The following is a 21,842-nucleotide window of genomic DNA, read 5'->3' as shown; positions in this document are numbered from 1 at the left end:
TTGTCCGTATTCATTGCTGTCTGAAGGAGAACTAATGTTCGGCAAAAGTTCGTATGGTGTATGGCCAAAGCTGCGAACAAGATTGCGGAATGTTTGGGGAAATGTTCGTGTCGTGTATTTGGCGCTTTAGCGGCACCGATAATTGATTGCATTAATTCTCATAAGGTTGGTCGAATCAGCTGTTAAAAGGTTACCGATACGGATACCGATAAAGCACCAATGTCTACAGCTTTATGACGGAATCGTAAAGAGAAGAGGAAGAGCAAATGATTTTTCGAAATCAGCTGTTGGTACGGAATGTGTGAACATTGGAACAAAACAAATTAAAGAAAATTTGTAAAAAACACTGAAAAACGTTTATATTTTATTATCCACGCCATTTTGTACAAAAAAAGCAGTAGAATATATTGCCGCAGTGTTATATTTTTTTAAGTGAAGTGTTTTCATAATTGTAAGTGTGTTTTTGTCGTTCTTGTCGAACTGTTTGGTCAGCATCTCATTTCTCTCCTTGATGGGGAGAATTCTCGCCTCATTATGCAGATGGTGTTCTGGGGACATAAGAAGACAGTCCGTGGCGATTCTGAGAGCAGTATTTTGGCAGGCCTGTAGTTTCTTCCAGTGGGTGATTTTTAGACTTGGCGACCATATGGGTGACGCGTAGCACGTAATCGGCTGGCTAATTGCTTTGTATGTAGTCATGAGCGTTTCTTTATCTTTTCCCCAAGTACTGCCAGCGAGGGATTTGAGGATTTTGTTACGGCTCTGAATTCTTGGAACAATTGCGGCTACGTGCTCGCCAAAATGTAGATCCCGATCAAACGTCACACCCAATATTTTGGGGTGTAGGACAGTCGGTAGCCTAGCGCCATCGACGTGGATGTTCAAAATGGTCGACATTTGGGGCGTCCATGTTGTAAATAAGGTCGCGGAAGATTTAGTCGGTGATAATGCCAGGTTTCGCGAGGCGAAAAAAGTGGAGAGATCAGGGAGGTAGCCGTTTATTTTATTGCATAGCGCATCGATCTTTGGGCCTGGGCCTGTGGCCATTATTGTGCAGTCATCGGCGTAGGAAACGATTGCGACTCCTTCCGGTGGTGAAGGTAGCTTAGATATGTAGAAATTAAACAAAAGTGGGGATAGGACACCACCCTGTGGCAACCCTTGTTTAATTCTCCTTGGTTTTGATGTTTCGTTTCTAAATTGCACCGATGCCTGCCGACCACTCAGATAATTTGCGGTCCACCTTTTAAGACATGGGGGAAGGGTATACCCTTCCAGGTCCTGCAGTAACGAGCCATGGTTGACCGTATCGAAAGCTTTTGATAGGTCTAGCGCTAAGAGTACTGTTCTATGGTGGGGATATTGATTTAAACCGCAATTTATCTGGGTGCTAATGGCATTTAGCGCGGTGGTAGTGCTATGGAGTTTTCTGAAGCCACGCTGATGAGGGGCTAGCTACAAATTTGCTTGGAAATAAGGGAGCAAAATGGCTTCAAGCGTCTTTGCCACTGGCGATAGGAGAGATATCGGACGATACGACTCACCTATGTTAGCTGGTTTCCCAGGCTTTAGTAGCGGGACCACCTTGGCCATTTTCCATTTCTCAGGCATGACAAAGGTGGAAAGAGACAGATTGAAGACATGCGCTAAATATTTGTAACCCTCTTTCCTTAGGCTTTTAAGAATCGCATGGCTATGCCGTCTGGGCCCACTGCTTTGGATGGTTTAGCACGACCAATGGCGTCCTCAACCTCTTTAGCGGTGATGGTGATTGGTGACGCGCTGAATTTGTGTTTATGTGCGTGTCTGTTGGCTCTCCGTCTATCTTTGTCGACCGTAGGATGCATTATATATTGTCGGCAGAAAGCGCCCGCGCATTTTTTCGCGTCCGACCGTACTTTGTCGCCAAAGGCGATGGAAACTTTGTCTTTGTGCTTAGTCGGATTCGATAGGGACTTTACGGTGGACCAAAGTTTACCCACACCGGTAGAGAAGTTACAACCTCTTAGGTGCTCCTCCCATTTCGCCCTCTTGTGTTCATCCACAAGCAATCTGATGCGTGGTTTATATCCCTTATTTGGGGGTCGCCTGGATCAAGCTGTCTTATAAGGTCACGTTCTCTCGCTAAGTTTGCGGCCTCCGCCGGGAAGTGGGGCCGGATTTCGGGAATTCTCCCAGCGGGAAGGAAATGTGCCGAGGCGAATTTAATGACCTTACGGAAGGCACGCTCCCCTTGGCGGGCATCAGTCGGGATAGGGAGGGCAGCAAAGCGGCTGTCTGTAAAGGATTTATATTCTTCCCATTTTCCTTTTTTGAAGTTTATGAAAGTGCGTTTTTCAGTGACAATGAAGTCAGCGTTACGCTCAAGCGAAATAAGTATGGGCAGGTGGTCGGATGCCAATGTTACCATCGGCTGCCAGTTGACGCAGTTTACGAGCTCTGCGCTCACGATTGCGATATCTGGCGAGCTATGACAGCTTCCTACCATACGTGTGGGGGCGTCTCCGTTTATTGTGCAGAACGTCGTTTCTTCTATTTGATCCGCCAACATCTCACCCCTACTGTCCGCCCGCAAGTTTGAATGCCATAGATCATGATGGGCATTGAAATCACCTAAGATAATGCGATTGTTGCCAGTGAGTAAGGCCCTGATATTAGGGCGGTATCCACTGGGGCAACAGGTGGCAGGAGGGATGTAGATGTTGATGATTTCTAGGTTTGCATCGCCTGACCGGACAGATAGGCCTTGACGTTCTAAGACATTGTCCCTGCGGTCGATGCCAGGATCAAATATATAATATTGCACAGAGTGGTGTATGATAAACGCGAGACCGCCTCCATTTCCGATCTCGCGGTCTTTCCTGTGGACGTTATACCCAGAGCAGGTCTGCAATGCAGATCTTGCTGTGAGTTTAGTCTCTTGAATCGCAGCAATGCGGATGTTGTGCCGCTTCATGAAATCGACTATCCGTAATCTTCCCAGTTAGTCCATTACAGTTTAACTGCAGGATTCTGAAGTGCATAAGGCGAGACGTCGCCACTCTGGGGGTAAGTGACGGGTGACTACGCCTGGGTTGTGGAAGGTCAGGACGCAATTGCTGTTGTGGCCCTGGGACTGGGCGTCCTTGGGCAAGCATTGGGGTACCCGGATGATTTGGGTTTGTGACCTGGCAACATGGCGCGATGAAACCCGTCGGGGGGTTGCCGTCGCGGAGACCAGAACATCTAGGAAAGTGGCCCACCCAAGGCAGGAGCTGCATTGGGCGGATGTCGCAAACCTATATATTCTGTGCTGGCAGACGGTGCAAACGGAGGTAGGGACTAAGAGTCTGTTTCCCTGACCTGCACGATTGCTGCCGGAAAAGAGGGGGGGGGGGGAGAAGACGGGGGCAGGGGCTGATGCTCAGCATTGCTACCAACTCTACTACGAAGGTAGTAGTTATGAGTGGTATCAGCTGTTTGAGTTGTAGGCGCCGTGGGGCGCGAGCAGCAGCGGGTACTTGTTGTGGCTTGCTGAGCAGCGGGGCTGCTGGAAGGTAGTGGGGGGGGGGGGGGGCGCTAAGGCGTACACTACGGGACGCCCTTGGGCGTGAACAGCAAGGAGCCACAAAAGATTTATAAAAGTTACGTGGACGTCGGGTTTTGGGATCAAGCCCAGAACAACCTGTCCGATGCAACCATCCCTTGCACGAGACACACTGAACAGAGTATGACCGTCCTAAAAAGATTCTTTTCCGGCAGATGCAGCAAAACCGTTTCTCACGACCGGGGCCAGGAGACGGACCCGGATTGGATTCGATGCCTTCCCGGAGTAAGAGAATATGGAGCAGTCCTGCTGCAAGGAGCTGCTGGGAGGATGACAATTTGTGGGAGGGACGAAACAAATTAGATGGGGTCACACTGAAATGACAGTCCTTGGTCGGGAAAAATCCCGAGTCGCTCCGGTACATAGAACCGACTGCCTTGGGAAGCGAAGAAACACTCGTTACCACTTACAAAGCAATTGGACACCCGATTGCATGCTACGCGTCCCCGATATGGTCGCCAAGCCTAAAGGTTACTCACTGGAAGAAAATACAGGCTTGCCAAAATACTGCCCTCAGAACCGCCATAGCTGTCGTCTTATGTCCCCAGAACACCACCTACACAATAAGGCGGGAGTAGTCCACATTAGGGAGAGAAATGAAATGCTGAACAAACAGTTTCCGTCTGTTACCCAGAAAGCTGGGCATCCCAGCAGACATCTGATTGATGAGGATCAGTGATATAAACAAACAGGCATCGGACCTCTATACCGGGAATTTCCCGGCGAATCCGGTACTTAAAGAAAAATACTTAGCTAGCAGAAGAGGAACGCACTCTCCCTACGGAAACAGGCTGTCACTCTGGCTGAACTTCGATATGGGTACTGTAACAGGTTAAACTCTTACCAGAATCAACCCCGACTTACAAAATGTGTAACCTATTTGGAATGTGTCCCCACATGTCACCAACCATATTTTTAATTATAATTTGAAACCAACGCTTCTAACACCCCTCTCACTTTGTCCAGCCCGGTTGAAAAAACAAGTTTCGTTAGACTCTCGTTAGAGGACATTGATGATCGGTCGCACCTATTGGATGGGGCGAAGCACTGCTACATCAACGAAAACAACAGTGTTGTTGTTACTGTTGTTGTAGCAATGCTTCGCCCCACCTAACAGCCGCGACCGATCACAAATTGTCATCAATATCCACTAACGGTAGTCCAAGGAAACTTGCCGTTCCAACAGGGGTGGACCATAAGGAAAGGGGTGTTGGTTCCACATTACAATTAAAGAGATGGTTGGTGTCATGTGGGGACACATTGCAAGCGGGGCATACATTTTGTATGTCGGGGTTGATCTGGATAGGTAAGAGTTTAACCTCTTGCAGTATCCATAACGAAGTTGAGCAAGAGTGACACGCGTTTCCCTGGGGAGTATGCGTTCCTCTTCCGCGAGTTTTGGATACTTTTCTTTAAGTACTGGATTCACCGGGCAATTCCCGGCATAAAGGTCCGACGCCTGTTTATGGAGTTACCAAGGACCTGCTTGTGTTTTTTCGCTTCATACGGCTGGGTTCTCAGGTGCCGTATTTCCTCAAAATGCTTACGGAGATGACTCCTTAAGCCCCTAGGCGGTGCTGGTTCATCAATCAGATGTCTGTTGGGATGCTCAGGTTTCTGGGTATTCAACAGGAACTGTTTGGTCAGGTATCTCATTTCTCTCCCTGATGGGGAGTATTTTCGCCTCGTTATGCAGATGGTGTTCTGGGGACATAAGAAGACAGCCCGTGGCGATTCTGAGAGCAGTATTTTGGCAGGCCTGTAGTTTCTTCCAGTGGGTGCTTTTTAGGCTTGGCGACCATATGGGCGACGCGTAGCACGTAATCGGCTGGCTAATTGCTTTGTATGTAGTCATGAGCGTTTCTTTATCTTTTCCCCAGGTACTGCCAGCGAGGGATTTGAGGATTTTGTTACGGCTCTGAATTCTCGGAACAATTGCGGCTGCGTGCTCACCAAAATGTAGATCCTGATCAAACGTCACACCCAAGATTTTGGGGTGTAGGACAGTCGGTAGCGTAGTGCCATCGACGTGGATGTTCAAAATGGTCGACATTCGGGACGTCCATGTTACAAATAACGCAGCAAAAGATTTAGTCGGTGATAATGCCAGGTTTCGCGAGGCGAAAAAACTGGAGAGATCAGGTAGGCAGCCGTTTATTCTGTTTCAGAGATCATCGATCTGTGGGCCTGGGCCTGTGGCCATTATTGTGCAGTCATCGGCGTAGGAAACGATTGTGACTCCTTCCGGTGGTGAAGGTAGCTTAGATATGTAGAAATTAAACAAAAGTGGGGATAGGACACCACCCTGTGGCACCCCCTGTTTAATTCTCCTTGGTTTTGATGTTTCGTTTCTAAATTGCACCGATGCCTGCCGACCACCCAGATAATTTGCGGTCCACCTTTTAAGACATGGGGGAAGGGTAGACCCTTCCAGGTCCTGCAGTAACGAGCCATGGTTGACCGTATCAAAAGCTTTTGATAGGTCTAGCGCTACGAGTACCGTTCTATGGTGGGGGTATTGATTTAAACCGCAATTTATCTGGGTGCTAATGGCATTCAGCGCGGTGGTAGTGCTATGCAGTTTTCTGAAGCCATGCTGATGAGGGGCTAGTTGCAAATTTGCTTGGAAATAGGTGAGCAGAATGGCTTCAAGCGTCTTTGCCACTGGCGATAGGAGAGATATCGGACGATACGACTCACCTATGTTAGCTGGTTTCCCAGGCTTTAGTAGCGGGACCACCTTGGCCATTTTCCATTTCTCAGGTATGACAAAGGTGGAAAGAGACAGATTGAAGACATGTGCTAAATATTTGAACCCTTCTTTCCCTAGGTTTTTAAGCATCGGCATGGCTATGCCGTCTGGGCCCACTGCTTTGGATGGTTTAGCACGACCAATGGCGTCCTCAACCTCTTTAGCGGTGATGGTGATTGGTGACGCGCTGTATTTGTGTTTATGTGCGCGTCTATTGGCTCTCCGTCTATCTTTGTCGACCGTAGGATGCATTATATATTGTCGGCAGAAAGCGCTCGCGCATTTTTTCGCGTCCGACAGCACTTTGTCGCCAAAGGCGATGGAAACTTTGTCTTTGTGCTTAGTCGGATTCGATAGGGACTTTACGGTGGACCAAAGTTTACCCACACCGGTAGAGAGGTTACAACCTCTTAGGTGCTCCTCCCATTTCGCCCGCTTGTGTTCATCTACAAGCAATCTGATGAGTTGGTTTATATCCCTTATTTGGGGGTCGCCTGTGTCAAGCTGCCTTATAAGGTCACGTTCTCTCGCTAAGTTTGCGGCCTCCGCCGGGAAGTGGGGCCGGATTTCGGGAATTCTCCCGGCGGGAATGAAATGTGCCGAGGCGGATTTAATGACCTTACGGAAGGCACGCTCCCCTTGGAGGGCATCAGTCGGGATAGGGAGGGCAGCTAGGCGGCTGTCTGTAAAGGATTTATATTCTGCCCACTTTCCTTTTTTGAAGTTTATGAAAGTGCGTTTTTCAGTGACGATGAAGTCGGCGTTACGCTCAAGCGAAATAAGTATGGGCAGGTGGTCGGATGCCAATGTTACCATCGGCTGCCAGTTGACGCAGTTTACGAGTTCTGCGCTCACGATTGAGATATCTGGCGAACTGTGACAGCTTCCTACCATACGTGTAGGGGCGTCACCGTTTATTGTGCAGAACGTCGATTCTTCTATTTGATCCGCCAACATCTCACCCCTACTGTCAGCCCGCTAGTTTGAATGCCATAGATCGTGATGGGCATTGAAATCGCCTAAGATAATGCGATTGTTGCCAGTGAGTAAGGCCCTGATATTAGGGCGGTATCCACTGGGGCAACAGGTGGCAGGAGGGATGTAGATGTTGATGATTTCTAGGTTTGCATCGCCTGACCGGACAGATAGGCCTTGACGTTCTAAGACATTGTCCCTGCGGTCGATGCCAGGATCAAATATACAATATTGCACAGAGTGGTGTATGATAAACGCGAGACCGCCTCCATTTCCGCTCTCGCGGTCTTTCCTGTGGACGTTATACCCAGAGCAGGTCTGCAATGCAGATCTTGCTGTGAGTTTAGTCTCTTGAATCGCAGCAATGCGGATGTTGTGCCGCTTCATGAAATCGACTATCTCCGTAATATTCCCAGTTAGTCCATTACAGTTTAACTGCAGAATTCTGAAGTGCATAAGGGGAGACGTCGCCACTCTGGGGGTAAGTGACGGGTGACTACGCCTGGGTTGTGGAAGGCCAGGACGCAATTTCTGTTGTGGCCCTTAGACAACTGTCAAAGCTCGTTGTATAGATCCATTTCGGGAACTGCTAAATTCCTTCATCGGCAACGTTTAGGCGCCGCTGCAATCAGTATGCCGAAATAACAAAAATTGTTAATACATCCCAGAGCACGGGGAAAAAAAGTGTCAATAAAATATGACACTAAGGCAGCATTGCCATTAAACAAGTCCAATTTTCACATCCATTCTGCAACAGATGTCGCAGTGTTGTGAATATTAGGATTAATGAAGACAAACAAAAACCGCTGTGATGGCTGAATGGTTATAGCAGCGGCGCCTAAACGTTGCCGATGAAGGAATTTAGCAGTTCCCGAAATGGATCTATACAACGAGCTTTGGCAGTTGTCTAAATTTTTTCTTTCTTCTATTCTAATTTAAAAATTTTTTCAATTAAGAAAAAAATTATCATAACAATAATAATGATAAAAAATTATTGGTAGGCCTTGAGCTCGATTCGAACCCGCGATCTTAAAAATCGGTGGGCCGAAATAACAACAAAAATTGTTAATACATCCCAGAGCACGGGGAAAAAAGTGTCAATAAAATATGACACTATGGCGGCATTGCCATCAAACAAGTCCAATTTTCACATCCATTCTGCAACAGATGTCGCAGTGTTGTGAATATCAATTGCACGAACCAGAATAGAAGTAGAATTAATGAAGACAAACAAAAACCGCTGTGATGGCTGAATGGTTATAGCAGCGGCGCCTAAACGTTGCCGATGAAGGAATTTAGCAGTTCCCGAAATGGATCTATACAACGAGCTTTGGCAGTTGTCTAAATTTTTTCTTTCTTCTATTCTAATTTAAACATTTTTTCAATTAAGAAAAAATTTATCATAACAATAATAATGATAAAAAATTATTGTTAGGCCTTGAGCTCGATTCGAACCCGCGATCTTACAAATCAGTAGGCCGAAATAACAACAAAAATTGTCAATATAATAAATATGAAAATTAGCTTTTTCCTGAAAGAACTTAGCCATGTCTCTTATAAGCGCTGCATATGATTTGGCTGTTTTGGTTGTAATTCTCAAAATAGCTGCCCAGCTATCTCACCATTTTGATACTTTTTCTGCCTATGCATATAGGTTGTGTACACTAATAATTTTACAACAATTCAGTATGATAGCAATAATCATAGGTAAAATACTTTATTTTTATTATATAAATTAAAATAGTGAAAACTGCATAGATTTATAAGTGCACTATATAGACTATGTTGTTATAAAAAAATATTATTTTAGTCTTTTAGTTTAAATTCTTTAGTTTATTAAAACGACGATAGCGTCGAAAGCTATCTGGATGCGAAAGAAGCAGCAGAATTAACTGGAAAGGCACGTAACGTAACTGTTGCGACACCACGATATAAAGCCAAAAGACCATCGGTACGCAATAGATCCACAAAGCCCCTGCGCACGCCACGCGGATACTTGCCTGCGGGAGCTGTTTGCAATCTGCTCTTGAGTACATCAGCTGCCATACCCACCATTCAATATGCTATACCCGCTGCACCACCAGCAAAAATTTTTGAACCGATGCTTATCATTTCGCTGCCAGTTTGCTCTTTGACCATATCTTGAATATACTCGTAAGTGAGAAAATAGAAAGCATTTGCGGGTAAATCACACAACAGCGTCGCACAGCTCCCTTTGTATAAGCTACGTATACCGTCTTCCTTGTACAATTTCGAGACTGTATCTTACATACCCTTGTATTTACGTTCGCCACCTGACGATTGCTGCACTTGTAATAAGCATTTAATATGTTCACCAGGCGCTGTAATAACGGTTGACATCAACCCGGAAAAAGGGCAAGCAATTGTTATGGTATCGCATTTACGATGGAAGCAGTAAGGAAGGCGGTCGGCATGATTTTGTGGTGCACAGTGGCTAGTCATTGTCGGCTGTGGCGGGTCCTTGCCAACCTTACTGTTCCTGCGCCATAAACAGAAAAAAATTCCTATCATGCCTATCAAAACTAGCTGTCAAAAATCGCAGAGACCGACTCAAAACGCTTGAAATTCAAAATAAAACAACATCCGGCCGAACCGGATGTCACGGACAGACCGTTGGCATTCAAAATCTAAATTCAAAAAATTCAAAAAAAAAAACTGACGCAAAAAAAAATTACCGAACCGGACATGACCGGTTACTACTCTGAAATCAAAATTCAAAAAAAAACTTCTGAAAATAAAATAAAAGAACCAAAAGGAAAATAAACAAAAAGGGCCGAATATATAGAGGGGCGCCGCGGGTGTTGTTGCGACGCCCGGTGCTTGTCCCACCCTCAAATCCATGGCCATCGACGCACCTATTTTTCGGTGGCCCCTTACCTGTATGCCCTACGTGCCTTCTAAATAAAATTGAATGCCAGCATTCCCATTTCAATTACAAATTTATTGATGATTCATTATATAACAAAAAAACTGAATTAATAATTATTGTAATATATATATATAGATAGGGACCTACGTTGGCCCTTTAATTTTCGACTGAATCTTGTTTTGGTTTTCTCTCAATTACAAAACATTGAGCCCTATTCCATGTAACATTTATAAGTTCTACTGGGTAATTAACGTTAACTGCCCCTTGGTTATGGTACTTAGATATAACGCACCATTCAAATTTCATTTTATGGATTTTTGCTTCAATAATCGGTAATTTTAACATTGATCAAATTGATTGATTACTCATGACCCGATAGTGCAAACTTCAATACGTATTAGCCGTCACTACAGGGGTTCACAACTTCCGATGAAATGTTTCTTACCGACTAAGTATATTCAAAACGTATACGCCCATGCATGGATGTACCTATGTAGCAAGTAAGGAACACCCCCCCTTTTTTTTTTTTTTTTTTTTAATTAAATGAAGTTCGCATTAATTACGGTAACGCATCTAATTACGTACATGTTTGCATGTGGACCCAAATATTTATCTTATTTTGCATAAGCATTTATGTACTTATCTACAAAGTGTGTTAACTTTTATATATCCAAATATTCTAAACCAGCTTATAAATTACATATTATTATAAATATCAAAATACCACAAACGAATTCAACACTTTTTTTTTCCTTTTTTTTATATAATGTAGCGGAAAAGTAATAATCCTATCCGGGCACAATAGACCAATGGTCGCAGTGCGATCCTCAAATAACTATCTAATAATCCTATCCGGAGGTATGCAAACATCATAAACCTCTTTTATTTTTTTTTTTTTTTATCTACTTGCAGACGGGGCTTAGGTCAATAAATCTCAGTCAATCACAGGCCTTGCGGAAAATGTTCGACAGAAAAGCGGACAGTTATCACCGATCCCCGAAAAGCTTGAGCAAATTCTATGTGCAGCGACTTATCGGATATCACCATTTCCACTTAAAAAGGGCAAATGACAATTAACTACTTATTTCGGTATATAACACCAATCTTTGTATAGCGTAGATCCATTTGTGATACTTTGTATTATATTTTTAGTGTATTGGTATTTATTTATTTATCTTCTATTGCTTTAATTTTTGGAAGATCCTAACGCTACTAACTCACTCTACATAAATATGTATGTATATTTCATAAATAGTACATTAAATTCAAAACACGGCTGAGCTTGTTTAAATACTAGATGTTTTAAATCAATATAATATTTTTATAGAATTATAAGCAAAACAAAATTTTTAATTATGATTTGCAAACAGATAAATTTAATTTAGTTCTTTTATCAAATTCATTAAACATTTTGATAACGAATACTAAATTATAAAATAAAAGTTCTAAACTAAAGTTACCAAGCGTGCCAAAAACAACTTCTTTATTACTAATAAAGTGCTAGCCAACTAGTGCTTTTATTAGCATTATATATAAAAAAAATCTAAGCAAATGCAATCAATTGCTTATATACTCTAACACAATTTTTTGTTGGTTCCATAACTCTAGCTTCTATTTGGTTAGTTCAAATCGAAAAAAAAAATATATTTGATAATGCCAGATTTCTACTGATTAAACCACTAACTACTTAGGCACGACTCACCCGGTAGGCTAATACCTACTTAGCCAGCACGAGGCTGTGGTTGTTGTTATTGCTGGTGCAAGGCCGGTTAAATTGTTACGCCTGTTGTTGTCGTTATTGCTGGTGCAAGGCCGGTTTAATTGTTACGCCCTGTTGTTGTCGTTATTGCTGGTGCAAGGTCAGTTTAATTCGGTGGGCCTATATGAAGCGGCCTTTGCAGTTATTATCGTGGCCGGCGGTTGTTGCGTGCGGTTTATTTCGGTGGGCCTAAATGAAGCGGCCTTTCTGTTGTTGTTGGTGGTGGTGGTTGGTTACAGCGGCCTATATGAAGCGGCCTTTCTGTTGTTGTTGGTGGTGGTTGGTTACAGCGGCCTATATGAAGCGGCCTTTCTGTTGTTGTTGGTGGTGGTTGGTTACAGCGGCCTATATGAAGCGGCCTTTCTGTTGTTGTTGGTGGTGGTGGTTGGTTACAACGGCCTATATGTTGTTGTGCGGTCAGTGGTTGTCGTCTTAATATTAAACTTCCCCTTTTACAGAGGGTATTTCTTTACCTCACACTATTCTTATAGGGGCTTTTTGGATAAAAATTAACGCGTTCTTGAAATCCTGCTAATATTCACCAGCACTCACACGGCCGACCAACAAATTACGCCCGCAACCGTAGCCCAAGCACACCACGTATTCACTTCAAAAAAATTTACCGAAAATCTCGTTTGGATTTTTCGCTTTCAGTTACTTTATGCTCTAATTCCAATATGCGCACCTAAGAGCCCATAGTTTATAGGTAATGCTTCTCGCAAAGTTGTAAGGTTCACGGCGTTGCTATCATCTAAATTTTTTTTGGCAAAGCCCAACCGATACCAACGCTTGCAATCTAAGTTCTCTCTTTCTGCCAAAAATGGCCGACCGCGCCATGGCATTGTGGAAAAACTTTCGTTCCATTATTGCGACTGCGCAGTGGAACGGCGCCGTTAAATCGCGTGATTTAACTGTGGTTGCCATTGTAGAACCATACAAGGTGGTAGTCGCGGTGACAATCCTGCAGCCATCATTAAAAGTTCGATATATTTCGGTTTTGTGAACCGATGGACTAATGTCAAAATCATACTGAATTTGTGAATTGTGAATTTTCCCACATCGTTGGATTATTTCGTGATGCCACCTGCGCGAAATTAACAAAATTTTGTTTCAACCACCCCAGGCAGACATGAGTGAGGGTGAATCCTACCTCTTTCCCTATCACTAGCCAACTGGTACGTTCCAATGTTGAATCCCCCAAGTGGACCATAACAAACCTGCTTCGCTTGGAAGACCTGACGATGAAGCGAACAGGAAACTGGTTCATCTGTGGGAAGCCACTACTGGGAACCTCCGATGCCAATCAACGTGGGGCACGACTCACCCCTGAGATAAGAGTCTCAAAGTCCCACTACGAAGCTAGCCGGGCAACATAGGTCCATCAACAAAAAAAAAGGTTAAGTCGAGTTGGGAATTATTTCTGTTTCCTAGTTTAAAGTGCTTTGCGGCAATCAGACATTTTGATATGGAGAACTCGTCAAAACTCCGAAAGATGATTTCTAGTGGTTATCGCCCCCACAGAAAGGCAAGACAAAAAAAGTGTAGACATTTTGATATGGAGAACTCGTCCAAACTCCGAAAGGATAGTCCGACCTAAGCGTGGACTGCCAGGATGTTCACGGTCCTCGGTGAGTACGCGTGTGAACACCCCATGAGGTCAGTGCTCGGGGAGAATACTGGGCGAGATGTCCCCGACCGCCAAAACGCCCAGACAAAAAAGTCCGATTGGTAGGTAGATAAAAAAAATCATTTGGTAATTTGGCAAAAAAAAGTGTTCTTGTTGTTCATTGTGGACGAATATCCGAAGCATGAAAGCGACCTATCAATTTCCCGTTTAGGTCTTCGAGATCATACATTTCGGAGCACGCGACACTTCAGGTATTTTGGCAGGAATTTGGCGTTAATGCCCTGTTTGAAGTTACTTAAGGCAAAGTTTTTCCGGAAAACTTCCTGACCTTCCTTATAGTTGACTAGAGCGCTTGTTATAGGTGGTTACTCCCCTATCCTTAGCCTGATCTAAATTTTTACGGATTTGCTCACGAATATTAGTCAACATGTCAGTTCTGCTTGCTATCGTAACTTGGTCTTCCCGAAGGCTGCCGAGCTTCGCTAAAATTTTGTACGTTGCGGCATGTTGGACCATATTTTGGCCATATAATGCAAAGTATGGAGAACACTGAATCGCCGTATGAAAATCACTTCTCAAAACTGATAAAATTTCGGGTATATGCTTATCCCAATTGGTGTGGTCAGCCTTATCCTTCAGGAAAATCCTAATCTTAGAAACAATTTCTCTATTGACGCGTTCGGATGCGTTCGCTTGGGGAGAATATAGCCCCGTCCTCACGTGCGTCACCCCATAATTTGCAAAAAATTGGTTCATTTTCTTCGAGATAAACTGCTTGCAATTGTCACTGTGAATAAATTGAGGGACCCCTACAGCTGGAAAAATTTCGGAAGCGAAGTAGTTTATAGCGTTAACAGTGGTGGCTCTCTGCATGGGCTTTAGCCAAATGTATTTTGAAAGATCTAGTACTATAAAAAGGAATTGATTTCGCCGCTTAGATCTCGGATACGGTCCTAGGAAATCGCAATATAATCGCTGAAATGGCCTCTCGGATGCAAAGGTATTTTCTATAGGCGGTCTCGACTGCCGATTAGTAGGTTTTACTGATTTGCAGGTGTCACAACGCTGGACGTAGTCCCTGACGTCCTTAGCCTGCTGCGGCCAGAAGTATTTCTGCCTAACGCGTTCTAAGGTTTTCTGCCACCCGCCATGGTAACTCCGGTTAGCGTCATGTGCTAGTCTCACTGCTTCCTCAGTCAACCATTTCGGCAACCATAATCGCCACAGCGAGTCTTCTTCCCCTTCCACTCCCTTACGAAATTTAACTCGTTTGAAAATTACCCCGTCCACCACTCGTAAATCCGGAAGCGATTCCTCATTTTCGGTGACGGTCCTAATTAAGTCTAAATATTCGTTGCTGCAAAATTCGGGAGAGACTAAATCTATTTCCCCGGGTGTGGTAGTGAAAGACAACTCATCGGCATCAAACCGCGACAGCGCATCTGGTACTACATTCAGGGTGCCCTTACGATGTTCCATTTTAAAGTCGTATCTTTGCAGTAAGAGCGACCACCTCGCCAACCTCCCGCTCAAGTCCTTTTGTGTCATTAACCACTTAAGACTGGAGTGGTCTGTGATAATACGAAACGGTAATCCCTCAACGTAGGGTCGGAAACGCTTCACGCTGATTATGGCGGCGAGACATTCCAGCTCGGTTACCGTGTAATTGCGTTGAGCATTATTCAGTTTTTTTGACACAAACGCGATCGGATGCTCAGCGCCCTCGTCATCGACCTGGAACAACACTCCGCCAACACCTATTTTGGAAGCGTCGCACTGTATCACGAATTCCCTTGAAAAGTCTGGTTGGGCCAAGACAGGGGCGGAATTCAAAGCTACTTTTAGCTTTTCGAAGGCCTCTATAGCTTCAGAGGTAAGCTTGAACGGGCCTGCTGACTTACGAAGACAGTCGGTCAAGGGACCTGCCAAGTCAGCAAAATTGGTAATAAACGCCCTGTACCAATTCGCCATGCCCACAAACCTACGCACTTGCCGAGGGGATTTAGGGATCGGGAAGTTTTGCATTGCTTCTATTTTCCCTGGATCAACTTTCAAGCACCCGCTGCCAATCAGGTACCCTAAGTAACGAATTTCCTTCTGACAAAATTTACTTTTTTCCACGTTTATTGTCAGCCCTGCGTCTCTCAAACATTGGGCCACTTCCGCTAGCAATTTCAGGTGGTCTTCAAAATTAGTGCTGCATACCATTAGGTCGTCCAGGTAGACAAAGACGCGAAGGGATGGCCTTGTCCATCAGCCTACTCATAGTCTGCGGTCCATTGCACAGACCGAATGGCATTACCGTGAAGTGGTAAAGAGGCCTCCCCGGAACTGCGAATGCTGTTTTTTCCTTGGAGGACTCTGTCAATTTGATCTGGAAGAACGCGTCCTTCAGATCAATGCCACTAATAAAATGCGTATCTTTCAGTCTGCTCAATAAGCCGTTGATATGAGGAAGGGGGTACGAGTCTTTCTTAGTCACCGCGTTGACCTTCCTAGAATCTATGCACAGCCTAACCTTACCTGGTTTCCGGACCAGGACTACACCACGGGGAGTTTGATTCTTCTATAACTCCTAATTCGAGTAACCTGTCTAGTTCGCTAAAAGCTTCGGCTTGCCTCGGTGGCGAAAGAGGGAAATGTTTGCTTTTTATGGGAACTGCATCACAGGTGTCAATGTGATGCTCCACTAATTTAGTTTGCCCTAGGCCTAACTTCTCGTACGAAGGAAACGTCTCGATGACCTTTTGCAATTCTAATTTCCGGTCTGGTGACAATTCATGGAGGTTGAGTTCCTCTTCCTTTTCAAGTCTGATCTCGATGCACTCTACGCTTGGGAATATTTCGGGAGCTAACGCAAATGCTCTCCAAAAATCTACCCCGAAATACGCTTCTTGGAGCAATGAGGGAACAAGGTAAAAACGAATAACCTTGGTGATATTTTTGAAGGTGACTGGTAGGGATACTGAGCCTAAAATGTTTTGCTTGTTGCCGCCCGCGGTATATACGACCGCATGTAAGGGCTGATAATCGAAGCCGTTATCCTCTAGGAATTCTAATCCATTTTTTCCTAAGATGGAGACGTAGGCTCCCGAGTCCAACAGCCCTACAAGAAAACTCTCCCTTATTTTAGCCTTTACGAGAGGCCTTTTATCCTCTGTAAGCGTTAACGTGGTGGCTTGCAGCAGTCTACGCTCCTGTACTCTCCTGTGGTATCTCTTCCTACACTTCAAAATATTGTCCGATGCCGGGTATTGTTCGAAAATGGTATGTCTTATTTGTTCATACCTATGTTCCCTGTCTTCTAGGTTTGGTGGGAATTGCGTTTGGCAAGCGACATCCCTATACTGGCGTTGCAGAATTCTGGTCGGTTCGCCCATCGCGGATGAGCACGTTTGACTCTCGGATTCAGAACTATTCGAATTGTCCGTACTGTCAGGGTAAGTTATTATCACATTTGAGGGTTCTTCTGCTAGGGTACTACTGCACCTCGGAAGCTCACCACCTCCATGCAGAGATTCACCCTCTGGTTCAGTGCACGGGACGACGCCTCGAGCACTGGCTGGTGTGGGAGCTATGAAGCCGAACGAGGTTCCCCCGCCTTCTCGCTCGGGTACTGGTTTCCCTGCCTGCGATGGTCCCTAGGGCATTTAGGAGTAAATACACCCTTATACCCACATTTAAAACAAAAAGGATTTTTTATGGGTTCCTCACAATATATATAGGAGTGCCCCATTCCCTGGCAATTCCAGCATTGGATTCCCGAATAGTCCGGTCTTCTGTTGCGTCGATATTTCAGCGCCTCTATTTGTGGATCCATTTCGCCGTCCTCGCCTTCTATCCTCATGTCCGGGGTTGTCACACGTGCTTCGCTTACATGCCGTCCTGGGTAAGTGGCTCCCAGCAGCTTGCTTTCTTTCAGCACTTGTTCACCTCTGCGTGCTACATCGCGTAGATCATGAAGGTTCCTTACATCTGCGTTGAAAAGCATAAGCTTAAGGCTACTGTTGACGTTTCTTTTTATTATGTCAATCAGTAGAAGCTCCGACATTGGCTCTCTTAAGCGCGCGTTCAAGGAGATTATGTCCGTGTGAAACACGTCATAACACTCACTTGCTTTTTGCTTCCGCATGGAGATCTCCATCATGATCTCGTGGTCATTTTTCAAAGTGCCAAACTCTCTTTTCAATGAGTAGCATAAAAAGGCATATGTCGCATTAGGGTTTTGTTTTGTGAACAGCCAGTACAATTCTTCGGCCCGCCCGGAAAGAAACAGGTGGAAACTAGCCATTATTTGATCGTCCGTGCATTGTGTGCGCTCACACAAGGTGTTCAGTTTAAAAAGGAAATCGGCTACGCTCCCAGTGCCGTCGAACGAGATTTTCCACTCCTGCGGCTTCACTACTATATTGCTCGGAGCAGGGTATATTGGCGGTACCCCCGTTGGAAATGGGTTACGGTCCATCCTACTTGCGTTCCTGTTTTGCTGATTCGATTGCTGCGCGGATTCGACAGCGGCGTTGAGCTGGTCCATATTGGTTCTAATTGACCCCATCTCTCTCCGCATTTCCTCCTGCGAAGCCTGGAACAGCTGGTGTAGCACGTCCACCCACGAGCCTCCACGAGTGGCTTCTCCCTGCATTCCTAGGGTATTCGCCCGATCACTTGTAGCGTCCCCAAAATTTCCCGTCTCCTGATTTGGTGGTAAAGCACCAGCTCCTTCGGGTGCATAGTTCGATGCATTGGTTATTAGCCCCGAGATATCATGCGCGTTTAATAGGGGCGCGTTCAATTGACTGTTGCTTCCCGGTCTGTCCAAATTTTCGCGAGGGTCAGTCAGGTCCGGGCCCATATTCGGCCCCGCGGGATCTACATATGGTCCACCTACTGGGGTGTGCACCACCAAGGGACGCCTAGACTTGGGGAAAGCCCCCTATTACTACCGCCCCGGTTCTGGCTCCCACGGAAGCTTCCCGCACTCCCAAACGGTGTAGTTCGGCCCGGTTGGCCGTACGACTGCTCGCGTGACATAATAATTAAAAAAAATTTTATTTGTTAGGTTGTAGTTTGTTAAATCCTAGTATTCGGAAAAAGGCTTTTATTTACTGCCAAACGTAAGGCCGTTAGGGGTTAGGTAAAAGGTCTGAACTCACCCCCTTCCACCCTATATTTTAGGCGAGGATTTGTCAAAAAAATGTGTATAAATATACATAGGCGGGAAAAAAAATTTTGTGCGGAAAAAAGAATCGCGCGAACACGTATTATTGTCCTTTGTTCGACTATCGTATCGACAAAGAACTTCAAAGCTGGGAAAAAGTAATTAGTAAAATCTACAATATAGGTGGTGATGGGAATGCTGACATCCCATCATTAGAAGGCAGCAGGGCTACAAAAAAAATATAAACACACAGATACATTCATACATGTCCCTAGTGCTCCCAACCGCAATGCGAGGGGGTCTTAAGGCCCCCCTCCGAGACTAGTTGGGGCCACTAGGGTCCACTCCAGGCACACACGGGTCGGTCTCAACACGCCCAGCCGCAACGCAGGGGCAGTCTCCAGGGGCTCGCCCCTGGGACTGGTTGGGGGTGTTGAGGCCGCCCGTCCATTCTTACCGGACACCCCTCCTGCCTCCGCCGCAATGGGTGGAGCGGTTTCGGAGCCGCTCCCCCAGTCTGGTGGGGCAGAAAAGGGTGCCGCTTTGAATCCCAGCTCAACCCGTCACAATCCATGTGGTATTCTAAACTACCACCTGGGACGTGGGATGAGCTGGGGTTCTTTCAATACATACACACACGCACTCACACCAACGACACAAATTCGGCATAAGAAAACTAAAAAAAAGCTAAAAAAAAAATATTACAAAAAAAACCCAATTTAGCGGACATATAATTTTCCAAAGCCGACCACGGACAACATCCGAAAACATAAAAACCCCGCTACAAAAAAAATCAAGTGCGTGCAGCACTGCCTCATCGGGTGAAATAAAAAAAAAGTTTCGTATAACTTGACGTTAAGTCGCGTGGATCCCTCAGCTACCGGAGACGATGATCACTCCGGACACCCTGATCCGTCGAACCATCCCACCGCAACGCAGGTGGCTGCTCCTGCGGCTGCTCACCCCGGACTGGTGGGATGGTCAACTTCACAAGTTGACCAGGAGTGACCCTCGCACCCGACGCCTCAGGAACCACGTTGGGCGCCATCTGTTATGGCGCCCTCAGCAACTGTCATCGCGACAGTGCCTCGGACGCCAAAACGTTGGGCGCATCTGTTATGGATACGCATTTTCAATGGAAGCAGTAGGGAAGGCGGTCGGCATGATTTTGTGGTGCACAGTGGCTAGTCATTGTCGGCTGGGGGTCCTTGCCAACCTTACTGTTCCTGCGCCATAAACAGAACAAAATTCCTATCATGCCTATCAAAACTAGCTGTCAAAAAGCGCAGAGACCGACTCAAACCGCTTGAAATTCAAAATAAAACAACATCCGGCCGAACCGGATGTCACGGACAGACCGTTGGCATTCAAAATCTAAATTCAAAAAATTCGAAAAAAAAATGACGCAAAAAAAAATTACCAAACCGGACATGACCGGTTACTACTCTGAAATCAAAATTCAAAAAAAAACTGCTGAAAATAAAATAAAAGAACCAAAAGGAAAATAAACAAAAAGGGCCGAATATATAGAGGGGCGCCGCGGGTGTTGTTGCGACGCCCGGTGCTTGTCCCACCCTCAAATCCATAGCCACCGACGCACCTATTTTTCGGTGGCCCCTTACCTGTATACCCTACGTGCGTTCTAAATAAAATTGAATGCCAGCATTCCCATTTCAATTACAAATTTATTGATGATTCATTATATAACAAAAAAACTGAATTAATAATTATTGTAATATATATATGTAGATAGGGACCTACGTTGGCCCTTTAATTTTCGACTGAATCTTGTTTTGGTTTTCTCTCAATTACAAAACATTGAGCCCTATTTCATGTAACATTTATAAGTTCTACTGGGTAATTAACGTTAACTGCCCCTTGGTTATGGTACTTAGATATAACGCACCATTCAAATTTCATTTTATGGATTTTTGCTTCAATAATCGGAAATTTTAACATTGATCAAATTGATTGATTACTCATGACCCGATAGTGCAAACTTCAATACGTATTAGCCGTCACTACAGGGGTTCACAACTTCCAATGAAATGTTTCTTACCGACTAAGTATATTCAAAACGTATACACCCATGCATGGATGTACCTATGTAGCAATTAAGGAACACCCCCCCCCTTTTTTTTTTTTTTTTTTTTTTTTTTTTAAATTAAATGAAGTTCGCATTAATTACGGTAACGCATCTAATTACGTACATGTTTGCATGTGGACCCAAATATTTATCTTATTTTGCATAAGCATTTATGTACTTATCTACAAAGTGTGTTAACTTTTATATATCCAAATATTCTAAACCAGCTTATAAATTACATATTATTATAAATATCAAAATACCACAAACGAATTCAACACCTTTTTTTTCCTTTTTTTTTATATAATGTAGCGGAAAAGTAACAATCCTACCGGAGGTATGCAAACATCATAAACCTCTTTTCTTTTTTTTTTGATCTACTTGAAGACGGGGCTTAGGTCAATAAACCTCAGTCAATCACAGGCCTTGCGGAAAATGTTCGACAGAAAAGCGGACAGTTATCACCGATCCCCGAAAAGCTTGAGCAAATTCTATGTGCAGCGACTTATCGGATATCACCATTTCCACTTAAAAAGGGCAAATGACAATTAACTACTTATTTCGGTATATAACACTAATCTTTGTATAGCGTAGATCCATTTGTGATACTTTGTATTGTATTTTTAGTGTATTGGTATTTATTTATTTATCTTCTATTGCTTTAATTTTTGGAAGATCCTAACGCTACTAACTCACTCTACATAAATATGTATGTATATTTCATAAATAGTACATTAAATTCAAAACACGGCTGAGCTTGTTTAAATACTAGATGTTTTAAATCAATATAATATTTTTATAGAATTATAAGCAAAACAAAATTTTTAATTATGATTTGCAAACAGATAAATTTAATTTAGTTCTTTTATCAAATTCGTTAAACATTTTGATAACGAATACTAAATTATAAAATAAAAGTTCTAAACTAAAGTTACCAAGCGTGCCAAAAACAACTTCTTTATTAATAATAAAGTGCTAGCCAACTAGTGCTTTTATTAGCATTATATAT

General features: G+C 44.3%; 1 long non-coding RNA gene and 1 pseudogene across 1 annotated transcript; one reads left to right on the top strand and one right to left on the bottom strand.

Annotated features, from left to right (window-relative positions):
- Positions 1 to 301: 301 nt before the first annotated feature.
- Positions 302 to 21,641, top strand: LOC137253907 (uncharacterized). Its single transcript, XR_010953918.1, has 3 exons — positions 302 to 451; positions 11,116 to 11,292; positions 21,146 to 21,641. It is a non-coding gene; the product is annotated as an uncharacterized lncRNA (long non-coding RNA).
- LOC137253906 (congested-like trachea protein) lies at positions 9,088 to 10,198 on the bottom strand (annotated as a pseudogene).
- Positions 21,642 to 21,842: the final 201 nt, after the last annotated feature.

The sequence above is a fragment of the Eurosta solidaginis genome, chromosome 5 (genome assembly GCF_040869045.1).
Source record: "Eurosta solidaginis isolate ZX-2024a chromosome 5, ASM4086904v1, whole genome shotgun sequence".
Taxonomy (NCBI): domain Eukaryota; kingdom Metazoa; phylum Arthropoda; class Insecta; order Diptera; family Tephritidae; genus Eurosta; species Eurosta solidaginis.
The sequence above is the reverse complement of the archived record's forward strand: the minus strand, read 5'-3'. Positions and strand labels throughout refer to the sequence as shown.